The 16,325-nt window shown below is 45.7% G+C and overlaps 1 protein-coding gene across 2 annotated transcripts in view; it reads left to right on the top strand.

The window, feature by feature from the left end:
• The window catches only part of LOC115076385 (ephrin type-A receptor 6-like), a 148,653-nt gene that overhangs the window by 14,598 nt on the left and 117,730 nt on the right, over positions 1-16,325 (top strand). Inside the window, exon 2 of one of the 2 annotated variants that reach the window (XR_003852742.1) lies at positions 10,768-11,191. The exons of the other annotated variant lie outside the window; for it this stretch is intronic. The gene's annotated coding sequence lies outside the window, so the exon portion shown is untranslated. Of the gene's footprint in view, positions 1-10,767; positions 11,192-16,325 lie in introns of those variants that run through there. 2 annotated transcript variants of the gene reach the window in all.

Raw genomic sequence — 16,325 nt, 5'->3', positions numbered from 1 at the left:
CATGAATTTGCTTCCTTTCGGGCGGATTTTAAAACAATACGCGCGCCGGTACTTTTGTTCGCGCCACCGGCGCAAACAAAAGTACACCAGATTTTATAAGATGCGTGTATCTTATAAAATCCGGGGTCGGCGCGCGCAAGGGGGTGCACATTTGTGCAACCTGCGCGCGCTGAGCCCAGCGCGGCCTGCCTGTTCCCTCCGAGGCCGCTCCGATTTCAGAGCGGCCTCGGAGGGAACTTTTCTTCACCCTCCCCCCCACCTCCCCCCACCTTCCCCTACCTAACCCACCCCCCCGGCCCTATCTAAACCCCCCCCCTTACCTTTGTCAGCAAAGTTACGCCTGTCGCCGGCAGCCCCGCTCCGTCCTCCAGTCCCGGGGGCGTGGTCCGGAGGCCTCGACCACGCCCCCGGGCCGGCGTCACGCCCCCAAAACGCCCCCGAAACACCGCGGCACGCCCCGGACACATCCCCTCCCTCCCCGTTTCGAAAGCCCCGGGACTTACGCGCGTCCCAGGGCTTTACGCGCGCCGGCGGCCTATGCAAAATAGGCGCGCCAGCGCGCAAGGGCCCTGCACGCATAAATCCTGCTGGATTTACGCGCGCAGGGGTTTTAAAATCCGCCCCTTTGGTTTTACAACATCAGAAGGGAGAAGTGAAGGGGAAAGAAACTTGTTTTTGTAAGATGAGAGATCCAGTAATCTATCTGAAATCAGAAGGCATTTGACAAAGTTCCTCATGAGAGGCTTCTAGGAAAAGTAAAAAGTCATGGGATAGGAGGCGATGTCCTTTCGTGGATTGCAAACTGGCTAAAAGACAGGAAACAGAGTAGGATTAAATGGGCAATTTTCTCAGTGGAAGGGAGTGGACAGTGGAGTGCCTCAGAGATCTGTATTGGGACCCTTACTTTTCAATATATTTATAAATGGTCTGGAAAGAAATACGACGAGTGAGATAATCAAATTTGCAGATGATACAAAATTGTTCAGAGTAGTTAAATCACAAGAGGATTGTGATAAATTGCAGGAAGACCTTGTGAGGCTGGAAAATTGTGCATTAAAATGGCAGATGAAATTTAATGTGGATAAGTGCAAGGTGATGCATATAGGGAAAATTAACCCATGCTACAGTTATACAATGTTAGGTTTCATATTAGGTGCTACTACCCAAGAAAGAGATCTAGGCGTCATAGTGGATAACACATTGAAATCATCAGTTCAGTGTGCTGCGGCAGTCAAAAAAGCAAACAGAATGTTGGGAATTATTAGAAAGGGAATGGTGAATAAAACAGAAAATATCATAATGTCTCTGTATCGCTCCATGGTGAGACCACACCTTGAATACTGTTTACAATTCTAGTCGCCGCATCTCAGAAAAGATATAATTGCGATGGAGAAGGTACAGAGAAGGGCTACCAAAATGATAAAGGGGATGGAACAGCTCCCCTATGAGGAAAGACTAAAGAGATTAGGACTTTTCAGCTTGGAGAAGACACGGCTGAGGGGGGATATGATAGAGGTGTTTAAAATCATGAGAGGTCTAGAACGGGTAGATGTGAATCGGTTATTTACTCTTTCGGATAATAGAAAGACTAGGGGGCACTCCATGAAGTTAGCATGTGGCACATTTAAAACTAATCGGAGAAAGTTCTTTTTTACTCAACGCACAATTAAACTCTGGAATTTGTTGCCAGAGGATGTGGTTAGTGCAGTTAGTATAGCTGTGTTTAAAAAAGGATTGGATAAGTTCTTGGAGGAGAAGTCCATTACCTGCTATTAAGTTCACTTAGAAAATAGTCACTGCTATTACTAGCAATGGTAACATGGAATAGACTTAGTTTTTGGGTACTTGCCAGGTTCTTATGGCCTGGATTGGCCACTGTTGGAGACAGGATGCTGGGCTTGATGGACCCTTGGTCTGACCCAGTATGACATGTTCTTATGTTCTTATGGGCACCGGAGAGAGAAAGAAAGTGTTCAAACAAGTCACATCTCTTAGCAAAGAAAAACTGCTTTAATGTCAATTAAAAAAGAAAGTGAAGCTCATTTTCTTGGCTGGGTTATAGGGGAAAGGCTGAAATAAGGTCAGTATACAAAATGAGGCTTTTTTTAAATATGGAAATGGAAACCTAAGTCTAAGAACTTTTATCAATGCATCAGTCTTAAGTTTTTTTTTATTTACAACATTCTTTGCCCTTTCTCTTGTCAGGTGCAGGCTTTGCAATTCCCTACGTTGCAGCCTGTCTTGTTTGTTAACCCTCGGGTCCGGAGTTCCCCAGCAGAGCGCAATTGCAGGAAATAATTTGTGTAGAAAGTAAAACGCTCACCTTGCTGCACTGGTCCCTTTCTTATGAGCTGCTGTGATTGCAAAAACATGGCTTGAGCCAAGGGTAAAGCAGAGCATTTCACTTTTCATTGCTTGTGGAATTAAGGACGATAATACCTCAGGAGGTCTATCATCATGATTTCTATGTCGCATTGCGTGCTTTGACGTGGGAGTGAAGGGGTTTGCTGTAAAAACTGTGCAGATGAGAATATTTAGCAAAGGCAGCACACGAGGGTTAGGCGAGGACTTTCACTTCTCCGGGTCAGTAGCAGACATCCAGCTTGGGTTTCAGTGTGGCAGTGACCCAGCCAGCACCTGCCGTGAATGCCTTTGACCTGAATCCTGCTGGAAAAAGGTGACAGATTTGCAAAATATTAAAACTGACAAATTAAGTTGGCATTTTATGAAAACCGATATGAGTTACTGTCAGATGTAAGAAGAAGTCCAAAAGCCTGTCAGCCAGTCTGCACACTTTTACACAGCAAACTGCAGGTGCATCTTTCACACAAGGAGGCTGAAATGGTACAAGTTTGAAATTTGCGAGCAGTAGTGCCAAGCATCTATGTTTCAACCTTGGCTACTATTCATTCATGCAGCTATCATAAACATTCATAATGCAATTACTTTAAAGTGCCACAATATCTATCAGGATTATAAGTGAATCTTTTATTCACTTATCCCGTGCTTGGATGAGAAGCTTGGTTTCTGTCTTTTCAATCCACACATGGGGTGAGTAAATAAAAGGTTTACTCTTGCTAGATATTTTTTGGTACTTTAAGATAACTGGATTATGAATGCACATGAAAGATACAGCGATAGGCAGTAACCAGGGTTAAAGCCTTGATCGTTGCTGCTCCTGCTCCCAGGTTTCAAGCACATGGCTTAATTCAACCTCATTGCACAATATTGAAATCCTCCTTGGCTTTAATTTCATGAAACTTCTGGAAGGGAAAAAAATTCCTCAGAAAACAAATTATTCAGCAAGCAATGCAAGAGATTAGTTCCAAAGGGTTAAATTTCAGATTTGGAAACAATCTGGCAGCTCTTTGTGCTGCATACATGATTTTTTTCTTTTTTTTCCCCCTGCTTCTAGAAGTTTCAGGAAATTAAAAGCTTTTGCACTGCTAAGTGCTATGCTGTTTTTTTTTTTAAGTAGTCTTTGAGTGCAGAAAACAGGAATGAAAGCCTTTCATGGCAGCTCTTGTTAAGGATGTGCTGTAGAGTGGAACATTCTCTTGGGGAACAACACCTCCTTATGACATGAATTTGACACTCTCAGGAGAGAGCAGTGCCCCTCTTCTGGGTCAGAAACACAACTCTCTCATACCCTCACTTTCATCTCCTTGCCTTCAAATGTTAGGGACTCAAGTTTCTTGCATTTCTACTTTGGAGTATTGGACAAAAAAAGACTTTAAAGTTTCACCATTCAGCTAAAAATATAAAAAGTGGTCCATGCATAGAGTTCTAAAAATTACAGGTGGACAATTATTTGTTTCTGGTGATTCATGGGAAAACTGAAAGTTTCCATAACCTGTGACTTTTAACTACTGGAGAACACACTTATAATTGAAATGCTTGGCAAGGACAGAGGACCTTGGGTCACATTCATTAAATTGGAAAATCTACTGCAGCAGATATTTCCCAGAAACAAGCCATCGCATTACAGAGGAGTAAAACATTGCTTGCTTAATATACCAGATCATGGCAATGTTCTTATCATCACTTACCTGTCTCACAGAGACTTTCTGACAATAAACAAACTATTCTCAAATGGTAGCTGAGAAGAGAGAATGGAAACAAATCCGACATTAGAACAATTTTTCATCATTTCAAATCACTTAGCATTAAAGGCGATGATAATGGAAGTGTAGTGCAGGAAGACTGAGGCTTGGCAAAGATATAGAGAGAGAGTCGGTGGTAACAAGCCGTCATAGGCATAAATACATTCTAAATATATTCTACATCTCTAATATATAGATAGATAGATAGATACAGATAATATGTAATGATTTAAAGGTGCTCGACAAACAAACCCAAATATACTCCAAAGTACTATTATCGATGGATATGGTAACAATTTAAAAAATATATCTTTATTGACATTACTACAAATCATATAAAATATTAGAACACCTGAACCTTTCCAGACATGTTACATCAAATACCCATGCGCAAATCCTTATGTGGTTGAGTAAGTTTGACCACAAAATGAAATATAAATGTCCCCCTATTATAACCAAATCATATCAAAGACATACATTACAATGCTATTATAGTATGAATGGACACGTCACCATGTTAATACAATGTAATGATCATCAACACACATACAAACCACACAGGTATTAATTGTATTCGAAAGTAGTAACTTGTTTCAGATATTTATCTGAAAGGTGCTGATTTCAGGTCAAGTACAACAAAAAATCTAATATTTATTTATTTATTACATTTCTATACCGTTTCACCATTACATGAATGACCGAAGCGGTTTACAAAATTATTATCTAAAAAAATAAACTAACTAAAAAACTAAATAGATAAAAGAAAAATATAAAGTAAATGATAAAAAGCTAAAAAAAAATACAATAACATTTTGATCAATATAAACAAAATATACTAAAATAGAAAACTTTAACCGCTATTTTAAAAATAAGAGAAGAAACATGTAAAATTAAAATAAAAACCTAGCTTAGTGTGGTTAAGAATGGCAGACCTTCATATCTAGGCCTGTCTGATTTTAAGTTTAAAATCAGAGCTCCCGAAAAGCTTCCTTAAAAAAGTGAGTTTTTAGGGCTTTTTAAAATTCTTTCCTGTTATGTATTTGTCTTATGGCATCGGGCAAACTACATTCGTAGATGTGAACAATGGTACATTGATTAAATAATCAGCAAGAGAGTATCACGTAAGTGTGGTGTTCCTGTTTTAATGCGTGCCTTATTGCATCGACCCGTTAGGATGGGCAAGTCAGTTGTGACCTGAATTAGCTCTGTTGGGTCACTGGTAGATCACACCCAGGAAGAACACCAGGTTTACGTGATACTCTCTTGCTGATTATTTAATAAATGCACCATTGTTCACATTTACGAATGTATTAGGTTTTTTGTTGTACTTGACCTGGAGTCAGTGCCTTTCAGATAGTATCTGTGACAAGTTACTACTTTGGAATACAATTAACACTTGTGTGGTTTGTATGTGAGTTGATGTTCATTACATTGTATTAATAACATGGTGATGTGTCCATTCATAAGGTAATAGCATTGTAATGTATGACTTTGATCTGATTTGGTTGTACTAAGGAGACATTTATATTTCATTTTGTGGTCAAACTTACTCATCCACATAAAGATTTGTGCATGGGTATTTGATGTAATATATTTGGGAAGGTTCAGATCTTCTAATATTTTATCTGATTTGTACTAATGTCAATAAATATGTATTTTTTTAATTGTTACCATTTCCATCCATAATAGTGCTTTTTCTCACTCCTTTGGAGTGTATTTGGGTTTATATAAATATATATTAACCATATTGCCTACAAACTAAGGGGTCGATGTAATAAAGTGCACCCAGCCTAGTGTTGCAACTGTCCCTGTCCAACGGCTTCACTCCGCCTACCTCTCTTTGTTTGCTCCTCCTCATGCTGCGGATGGAAGCTGCGTCTGCCTGCTGTCTTCTCCGGCGTCCCCGGACCGGCTTGGGTGCTGCCTCCCGCCATGCTCCACTTGTACCATAGGGCACGTGCGCCGCAAGGGCCTTCTTCTTATTTCCTACTTGGCGCGAACCTCCGGGTCGTCCCCCCCGTGATGACATCATGATGCCTGGATATTTAAGGCCTACAATGTTTGCTAGCCTTTGAGTTAGCAAGGGGGTTATCCTACAGGAATCCTACGGATGGGATTCGCTCTCCGTACCCAGCTACTCTGCCTCTCCAATCTCTATCGGACTCTCTAACGCTAACGGGGTACCCGCTCCTCGGGGACCTCACTTGGTTTCCACGTCGCTATCAGGAAACCGGTACTCACTCCTCGAGGGGCCCATGTTCCATGACTCGCTGCCTACTCCTACCTTCTAACTCTTCTGCCTGGAAGAATTCGCTAATCTTCTACATCAGTGAGTACTACCATCTTCACCTCCGAGCTGTTCCCTGGAACCAGGCACTCGCTCCTCGAGGGCCTGCCTCCATTCCAGCCCCAGTGCCATCTCCGTGGAACCGCTGCATGAGTACATCATCTGCAAGCCTCCCAGCTCTCAGGGTTCAGATACTCGCTCCTCGAGGGTCTGCTCTCCCTACCCTGGGGATTTCCATACTGGGGTCTTGTATATTCTCCACTGTGCTCATTCTCTCAGTTCTTTCCACTACAGCACTGCTACCGGAGGAGCTGCTGTTCCAGCGCCTGAGGGATACCAGCCCTGCCGGGCTATTCCAGCTGCTCACTACTGCCACCTCTGGTGGCTTCCTTACACAGTCTAATAAAAGATCAAACTCTTGTGTTTGTGTGTCCTGAGCTAAGCCTGACTTGTGGCCCCTCATGGGACTTCCCCCCATGGGCGTGGTCAGCTGCCACAGTGTCCAAGGGTCCACCAAACCTCACAGTTTACAACAGCTAGGGGCGGATTTTAAATGCCCTGCGCGCCGGCGCGCCTATTTTGCATAGGCCGCCGGCGCGCACAGAGCCCCGGGACGCGCGTAAGTCCCGGGGTTTTTTAAAAGGGGCGGGAGGGGGCGTGTCAGGGGCGTGGCTGAATGACGCGGCATGTCGGGGGCGTGATGTGGCGTTTTGGGGGCTGCGACGCGGGCGTGGTTTCGGCCCGGGGGCGTTCCGGGGGCGTGGCCGCGGCCTCCGGACCAGCCCTCCGGACCGGAACACGGACGGGGCAGCCGGCCGCGCGCAGATTTACGTCTGCTTTTCGCAGGCGTAAATCATGCGATAAAGGTAAGGGGGGGGTTTAGATAGGGCCGGGGGGGGGGTGGGTTAGGTAGGGGAAGGTGGGGGAGGGCGGAGGGAACAGGCAGCGCGCTGGGCTCGGCGCGCGCAGGTTGCACAAATGTGCACCCCCTTGCGCGCGCCAACCCCGGATTTTATAAGATACGCGCGGCTACGCGCGTATCTTATAAAATCCAGCGTACTTTTGTTTGCGCCTGGTGCGCAAACAAAAGTACGCGATCGAGCAATTTTTAAAAATCTATCCTCTAGTGCACAGATTTACGTGTTTTTTTGGACGCACTAAATTAGCACCTGATGCAATAAGGAGATAAGCGTGTCTAAAATGTGTGTCTATGCATAGTTGATAGTACACATCACATGTAAATTCCATGTAGATAAGGCTATTAGCTATTACCCCCAATGCAGAAAATCACTAGGCTCCCAACACACAATTTCTTTTTTAATTGAATGTTTATTAAAGTTTGATCAACAGCCATAAGCAATCCTGCACATGAGTATGAAATGAATCAACATGCATAATAATGACCAAACACATTTTCCTTTATCCATATTCCCTTTTCCCTCCCTACCTATCCCTCCTCTCTTTTGATTATTCAACACCTTATAAAAAAATAGAAGTGATTAACTGACCTAATTGATAGTGAAAAAGAGAAAAGTTCACCATCATATGTGTCGTCTACCATTGCCCACAGGTCCATGTATCAATCAGCATTTTTCAATACCCATTCTTCTTAGGGGTGCCAGATTTTGTTAAATTTGTCTGTGGTGTCCAATTTGATCTCTGTCAGTTTATTTAAATAGTAAACAGAGGACAGACTCCATTGGACCTCTATTATTCCTGGGCACGACTCCTATTTCCAGGCTGCTGCAATCACCAAACAAGTTGCTAAAATTATTTGAGTCACTAATATCTGTTGATATTTATTAAAACTCGAAACAGGGTATGTCAGTAGACAGCATTTAAGATCTTTGATTACCTGCTGACCAACCATTTCAGAAAATATTCGAAAAACTGTGTCCCAAAGACTGGAGACGTCCAAACAAGATCATCATATATGAAGCATTGTTCCTTCAGCCAACATTTTCTCCAACGGTATAACAACTGGTAACCATTTTCCATGAGTGCTGAAGATATGGAGCTGTGTTTAATAAAAGCATAACATAAATCCCAGTCCTCTTCCTCCAGCGTTTCACCCATTTCTGTCTCCCAAGCTTTGATGTGAGTTGGTCGAGCATCCTCCTTACCCAGTAGATACGAATAAAGCTTAAAAATCAATTTTTGGCGGATATTTGCCGAGAAGCATAATTCCTCATACAAGGATTTCTCTGCTTGTAATTGTTGCTGGGGAAGTCATGTAATGGGTTAGCTGTATATATGCAAAATTATCTATCTGTGGTAAATTGAATCTATCTTGGAGCTTTTTGAAATGCACTATTGAACCCTGCTCCCACAGCTGTCCCATTACCTGTAATCCCAATTCATACCATTGAGAGAAGGTGCCTAATGTTAAGACTGACTTGAACCCTTGGTTATGGCAAATCGGTGTCCCAGCTGAGTAAATTCATGAACCTATGTCATTTTTTACCCTTATACCAGAGCTTAATGGTAAGTTTAGAGTATGGCGATATATCACCTGTAATGGTTCTGAGGTGACGAGGAAGCCATATCTGGCCACCTATTGAAACATTTGCTATTCTCTGTTCAACTGCCACCCATGGTTTAACATCCTCTATTACATGCCAATCAATTATGGCTTTTAATTGAGCCGCTAGATATTTTCTGATGTCTGGGACTCCCAAACCTTCTTGTGCTTTTGATTGATACAAGATCCACTTTGAAATCCACTGAAGATCCACAGGGGCCTCCTTTTTCCATATGAAATAAAAAATATGTTTTTGGAGTTTTTTCAAGAAATTATCAGATAATTCTATAGGCAGGGTCTGGAAAAGGTATAGCAACTAGATAGAATATTCATGTTTATGGTTGCTATCTTTCCCAACCTTGTGAGATTATGATTCTGCCATATATCTAAATCCAAAGTAATCCTGATTACTAAAGGTTTATAATTTAACTGAAACAGATCAGCCCCAGTCCTACTCAAATTTACTCCCAAGTAATGGATAGCTCTACTTACCCACTTAAAGGGAAATTTATCTTACATTTGTTTTTGAGTTCTATTATGAAGCCATATTGGCATTATCTCTGATTTATCAATATTAATTTTAAAGCCAGAGACCCCACCAAAGGCTTTTAATTCTTCCATTATGAAGGGCAGAGATTGCTGAGACTCACTTAAGGTGAATAAAATATCGTCCGCAAACATGGATATTTTATAAGCAAGTTGTCCCACTTTTATCCCTTTAATCTCCTGGATTGCTCGTACTCTGGTAGCGAATGGTTCCAAGACCAGTGCGAATAATAATGGAGAGAGGGAGCAGCCTGCCTTCTTCCTCTTCTACCCTAAATGTATGGGAATATCCTCCATTAACTTTGATAGTCACCTCTGGGTTGGTGTAGAGTTGCTGAATCCAGCAAATAAAATTAAAGCCTAATTGATATTTTCCAAAACTCGAAATAAAAAATCCCAATGGACCCAGTCGAATGCCTTTTCAGAATCAACCGACATAAGGAGGGAAGATATTTTACGTGCCCCTGTGTACTATATTAAGTTAAAAACCCTGTGCACATTATCCACCCTGTGGCCTGGAATAAATCCAGACTGATCCGCATGTAGTAATTTAGGTAATAAAACACCCAGGCGTCTAGCCAAGATCTTGGCCAGAATCTTGAGATCTATATTTAAAAGAGATATAAGTCGGTACAACCAACACTGGGTGGGGTCTGCCAGGCTTTGGTAAGACAGTGATACCCGCAAAATTTGTATGGGGAGCCAATGGATCTCTTTGCAAAGCATTAAATGCTTTAGTTAATAATGAGGCAATTTGACTAGCAAACAATTTGTAAAATTTACTTGTGACCCCGTCAAGCCCTGGGGCTTTGCCCAGTTTTAGTTCTTTAATGGCCTGTAGTACCTCAGAAAGTGTAATATCTTTATTGAGAGCATCCTTCTGTCCCTCAGCCAGGGCAGGCATCGACATTGTGGTTAAATAATTCTCTACATCTGATAAAGATATTTGAGAATCTGTTTTATTCAATGCTGTGTAGAACTGTAAGAATTGTTCCCTAATCGGATTGGGTTGATATAAGAGGTTCCCAGAGTCCTTCCGGAGTTTTAATATTTGGGCAGATGGCTTCTGTTTTTTAAAGATTGTGCCAGAAGCTTCCCAGCTTCATTTCCCCTCTCAAAGAAGCTTTACTTTACTAGATCTAATTGATAAGAGATTTCATAAAGATTCAAACTCTGTAGTTCCTGCCTAGCTGTGTACAATTGTTGCAGAACTGCTAAATTGTTAGAATTTTTATGTTGGTTTTCCAATTTACTAATTTTCCCTTCGAGTTCTTTTCTTTTTTGACTGTTGATTTTTTTCTTATATGCAGCCCGTGCTGTCAAGTGGCCCCGAATTACCGCCTTAAAGCCCTCCCAGATGAAGATTGCTGACACTTCTCCCGTATCATTCATCTGGATGTAATTGCTCATTTCTGATTGGATCTGATCAATAAATGTTTTATCCTGAAATAAAGACTCATTACAGCGCCAGAAATGTTTACCCATTTCATCTGATAATACCTTTTCACATATTATAGGGGCATGATCAGACATGATATAATTCCTATAGATGCATCCACTACTTGTAAACCATTTTGACTATGAGTATGTATAAAAACAGTATATAAATAATTTAAAATAAATAAATAAATACTTTAGATACCAATGAAGTATCTATAAGGATCATATCAATTCTAGAGTATGATTTGTGTGGTGGTAAAAAATATGTATAATCTCTTGTATTGGTGTGTAAAAAATGCCATATATCCACAAGTCTTAGGTGCTGCATTAAATATTTTAGCCCCTTACGCTGAATTTTAGATATGGAGCTTTTTCCCTGAGGTGTATCTAAATTGGGATTCAGCATTACATTAAAGTCACCCCCTAAAATATAGTAGTCCCATTCCACTGTATCTAATTTCTTCTGTAACCTCTGATAGAATTCAATATGGTTGCTGTTAGGCCCATATATGTTCAATAAGATATATTTTCCTTGGGGAATACTCATTTGTACTATCAAATAATGCCCACCATCATCTTGACATAATATTTGAAAGTTTGCACAGACATGATGGGACACCAATATACCCACTCCTCCATATTAACTAGCTTGAGAGTTAGGGGCTAAGAAAATCCTTGTGTATTGACGATTACCCCTCAACTGACCCCCATCATGATGTCTCAAGTGTGTTTCGTGCACAAACAGTATATCAGCCTTGAGGCACCCTGCTTCCTTAAAAAATAAGCTACGCTTTCTGGGGGAGTTCAACCTTTTAGCATTAATAGAAACTAATCTAAGGGTCCCCATGAGTCATCAATTGTTCCGGGACCGGACCGGGACCCGGTCCCTCCACTCACCTCGGGGCCGGCCCGGCCCGCGCAATGCTCTCTTCGGCCTCCTGGGCCTGTTCTGCTGCCTGCCATGGCGCCTCCAGCGCGAGGGAGACGCCGCCGACTCCTGTTGCTGGCCCCACCCCCTAGGTGGTCACGTGCGTGGGGACTCCCCTCTTAAAGGGGCAGCGCGGGAGACCGAAGACAGCCCAGAAGATGATGTCAAACGCTGCAGGGTATATTACCCTGCAGCTGAAAGAAGATCGTCGCCTTGCAACGAGGTTCCTCAGGTTTCCTGACTGCTAGTTGCTGCGTTCCTTGGATTGCTCTTCATCTTCGACCTGGCTTGACTCCTGACTTGTCCTCCGTCTTGTCCTTCTGATCTCTGGTTCTGACCCGGCTCCGTCCACGACTCTGTCTCCTGTCTCACCCCTGGCTTGGTTTCTCCTCCGACTCCCGGCTTCCGACTCTTGTTCCTGGACCCCGTCTTTGGCCTTCGTTGTGCCTCTGGTTCCTTGTGTTCGCCGGCCCAGAAGATTCAGCCGGGCCCCTACGGGCTCCTCCTGGGGGGGCTCTGGCTTCCAGGGTGAATCTCCAAACGTCCCAGCGGCTGGACTCCTACGGGCTCCTCCCGGGGGAGTACCGGTCTCCAGGGTGAAGACTCTTCAGTCACCAGGGCCCAACGTCGTCCGTCCTCCCTCTTGCTGCCGAGTCCTTGGTCGCATAGGACTCCGCCTTATTCCAGTGCCAAAGCCTTCTCCGAGTCCTCCGAGCCGCCTCCCGGTTGGGATGCTTGCTGTGGTCCTCCTCAGCGCTCCATCCCCTGTCCCAACTGGCCCAAGGGTCCACAACCATAACAGTTTGCAAGGCCATGGACCCGGCGGACCTTGCAGGCTTGAAGGCCATTCCAGGTATAGCCCAGAAGCTACAACAACAGCAAGCGTGCCTCGATACCCTGACGGCAACGGTACAAGCCTTAGCCGACCGCGTTGGTGGAGCCACGGCTGCCAGTTCCACAGCAGCCGGAGCTGGGGCCTCCCCTGCAGCTACAGTTCCTATCCAGATGCCGGCACCTTCACGGTTCTCAGGAGACGCGGGGCGCTGCCGAGGATTCCTGAACCAGTGCTATATTCGGTTCGACCTTCTCCCACTTCAGTTTCCAACCGACCGGGTAAAGACCAGTTTTATTATTTCCCTGCTGGATGGAAAACCTTTGGCCTGGGCCTCCAATCTTCTGGAGCTCCAGGATCCCCGCCTGAACAATCTGGTCCACTTCGTTTCCGCGTTTAGGCAGGTCTTTGACGAGGCCGCTCGCAAACCCACTGCCGCCTCCGAGTTGCTCCAGCTGTGGCAGGGCAACCGGTCCCTAGCGGAACATGCCATGGACTTTCAGACCCTCGCTGCTGAGTTAAACTGGGGAAGTGACAGCTTACATGGTATCTTCCTGGAGAGTCTCTCCCCCGAGATTGCAAGATGAATTGGCAGTCCGAGACCTCCCTGATGATCTGAATGATTTTATTGATTTGGCCGGCAGGGTGGACCGCCGCATCCAGCGTCTCTTCCGAGAGAGGAGGGCGGCTCATAGGCCTGCTACCTCTGGATCCGCTCCGTCCCACCGTGGGAGTTCCCCGCCAGCCTCTTCTGGGACCCAAGATGTTGAACCCATGCAGGTGGGTCGAGGACCCCTCTCCCAAGAGGAAAGAAGGAGACGTCGCTTGCTGGGCCTTTGCCTGTACTGCGGTGGAAGAGGTCACTTCCTTGCCCGTTGTAGTGAGCACCCGGGAAACGCTCAGACCTAGAGATAGTTGGGGAGCTCACCCTAGGTCACACCACTACAGACTCTCCATGCTTTGTTCCAGTAACCTTACTTCTCCCAGAGGGAGAGTTTGAGACCCAGGCCCTGATCAACGCTGGGGCTGGAGAGAACTTCATCCTTCAGGAGCTAGCTCTGCAACTCCGGATTGGGGTGCAACCCCTAAATCCTCCACTCCGCATTTCCTCCATCCAGGGGAGACTTCTTCCAGGCACCATTGCTACACGCACCCAACCGCTCACCTTACGTATTGGCGTTCTGCACCAGGAGGAGATTTCCTTTCTCATTTTAGAGAGATCTATGCATCCAGTCATTTTAGGGCTGCCCTGGCTCCGGAAACACTCGCCTGTCATTGCATGGGATTCCCTCCAGGTGGCTTCCTGGGGGCCTGCCTGCTTTAGCTCCTGCCTGGCTAAGGTGCTTCGAGCCCCGGTGCTGCTCCTGACGACTCCCTTGGCGTTACCTCCACATTATCAGGAGTTCCACGATGTCTTCTCCAAGGAGAAAGCCGAGATTCTCCCCGAACATCACCCATTCGATTGTGTGATTAATCTTCTGTCCGGTACCACACCCCCACGAGGTCGGGTATATCCCTTGTCTCTTCCTGAGACCCAAGCCATGTCTGCATACATCCGGGAGAACCTGGATCGAGGGTTCATTCGGCCATCTAAGTCCCCGGCAGGAGCAGGCTTCTTCTTCGTGGCCAAGAAAGATGGGTCACTCCGCCCCTGATTAGACTACCGTGGCTTGAACAGCATTACCCGCCGTGATCAGTACCCTCTGCCTCTGATACCGGAGCTCCTGGACAGGTTACAAGGGGCCAAGATATTTACTAAATTGGATCTCCAAGGAGCCTACAAACTGGTGCGGATTCGTCCCAGGGATGAATGGAAAACTGCATTCAACACAAGGGACGGTCATTATGAATACTTGGTTATGCCCTTCGGCCTCTGTAACACCCCGGCGGTTTTTCAAAACCTCATGAAAGAGGTCCTCAGAGACATGCTACACTCTTCGGTCATAGTCTACCTAGACTATGTCCTTATCTATTCCAAAGACTTGGAAACGCACTGTCAAGATGTCCAGCGAGACACGTCCTGTGAGAAAATCGGCTTTACGCCAAATTGGAAAAGTGCATCTTCGAACGGAATTCCTTACCCTTCCTGGGGTACATTGTCTCTGCTACTGGCTTCTTGATGGATCCTGAAAAGGTGGCTGCAATTCGAGACTGGCCACAACCCCAGGGGGTGAAGGCACTAATGATTCCTGGGGTTCGCCAATTTTTATCGGCAATTCATTCCCCACTACTCTCAGATGGTGGCTCCTCTGACAGCTCTCACCAAGAAAGGGGCCGATGCCAAGAATTGGCCGACGGCGACCATATGGGCCTTCCAAGACTTAAAAGAGGCGTTCCTTCAGGACACCTGCCTGCGCCATCCTGACCCCCAACGCCAGTTCTTCATGGAAGTAGATGCTTTGGACATAGCCATAGGGGCAGTGCTAAGCCAGTTGTCTGCCGGAAACAAGCTCCTGCCCTGTTCATTCTACTCTCATAAATTCACCCCGGCGGAGAGGAATTATGGTATCGGTGATAAGGAGCCACTGGCTATCAAGCTAGCGTTCGAAGAATGGCGCCAATGCATTGAAGGCACGCTGCACCCGATCGTCGTTTACACCGATCACAAGAACCTTGAGTACTTGTGCCGCGGTCAACGCCTTAACCCCCGGCAGGCTTGCTGGTCACTCTTCTTTAGTCGGTTCGACTTCTCCCTCTGTTATCAACCGGTGGCAAGGAATACCCGAGCAGATGCACTCTCCCGTACATCAGAGCCTGAGGATGCGCTCAACCCACCTCAGTACATCTTGGATCCAGCCAAGGTCCTGCTAGCAGCTTCCGAGGTGGCTCCGGCAGGCAAGACGGTGGTGCCGACCTGTTCCCGCAAGAAAGTTTTAGCCTAGGCCCACGACTCGCTGACAGCCGGGCATCCAGGGTTTGCTAGGACTCTGGAACTCCTGACCGAGTTCTATTGGTGGCCGCGGGTCAAGGAGTACGTACGCCATTATGTCCAATCATGCCCTACTTGTGCCTGACAAAAATCTCTGCATGGATGTCCCTGGGGGCTCCTACAGCCACTGCCCACTCCCACGGAGCCCTGGACTCACCTGGCCATGGATTTTATTGTGGATCTACCAGTTTCCGAAGGAAAAACCGTGATCTGGGTCACAGTCGACCGCTTTTCAAAGATGGCCCATTTTGTGCCTCTCGCCAAGTTACCCTCAGCGCTGGAACTGGCCAACCTTTTCATTCAACATGTATTCCGTCTACATGGCCTGCCTTCGCACATTACCTCAGACCGTGGGCTGCAGTTTACGGCGAAGTACTGGAGGGCCCTCTGCCGGATGTTCGGGGTGCGCCTGGATCTCACTACGGCCTTCCATCCCCAGGCCAACAGCCAGGCCGAACGGACTAATCGTACACTGAAGGCCTTTCTTCGAGCTTTTGTTGGGGATCTGCAGGATGACTGGGTCACCCTTCTACCCTGGGCTGAGTTCTCTTATAATTGACACAAGCACTCCGCTACTGATCAGTCCCCGTTTCAACTCGTCTACGGGAAGAGTCCTAGGCCTCCATTGCCTTTGCCCCTGACAGTCTCCTCTCCGGCGGTTCAGCTTACTGCCCAGCAGCTGCGCTCCCTATGGACGTCTACCCAAGAGAAGCTCCAAGCTGCTTCTGCCAAGGCAAAG

The sequence above is a fragment of the Rhinatrema bivittatum genome, chromosome 15 (genome assembly GCF_901001135.1).
Source record: "Rhinatrema bivittatum chromosome 15, aRhiBiv1.1, whole genome shotgun sequence".
In the NCBI taxonomy this organism is placed as follows: Eukaryota; Metazoa; Chordata; class Amphibia; order Gymnophiona; family Rhinatrematidae; genus Rhinatrema; species Rhinatrema bivittatum.
The sequence above is the reverse complement of the archived record's forward strand: the minus strand, read 5'-3'. Positions and strand labels throughout refer to the sequence as shown.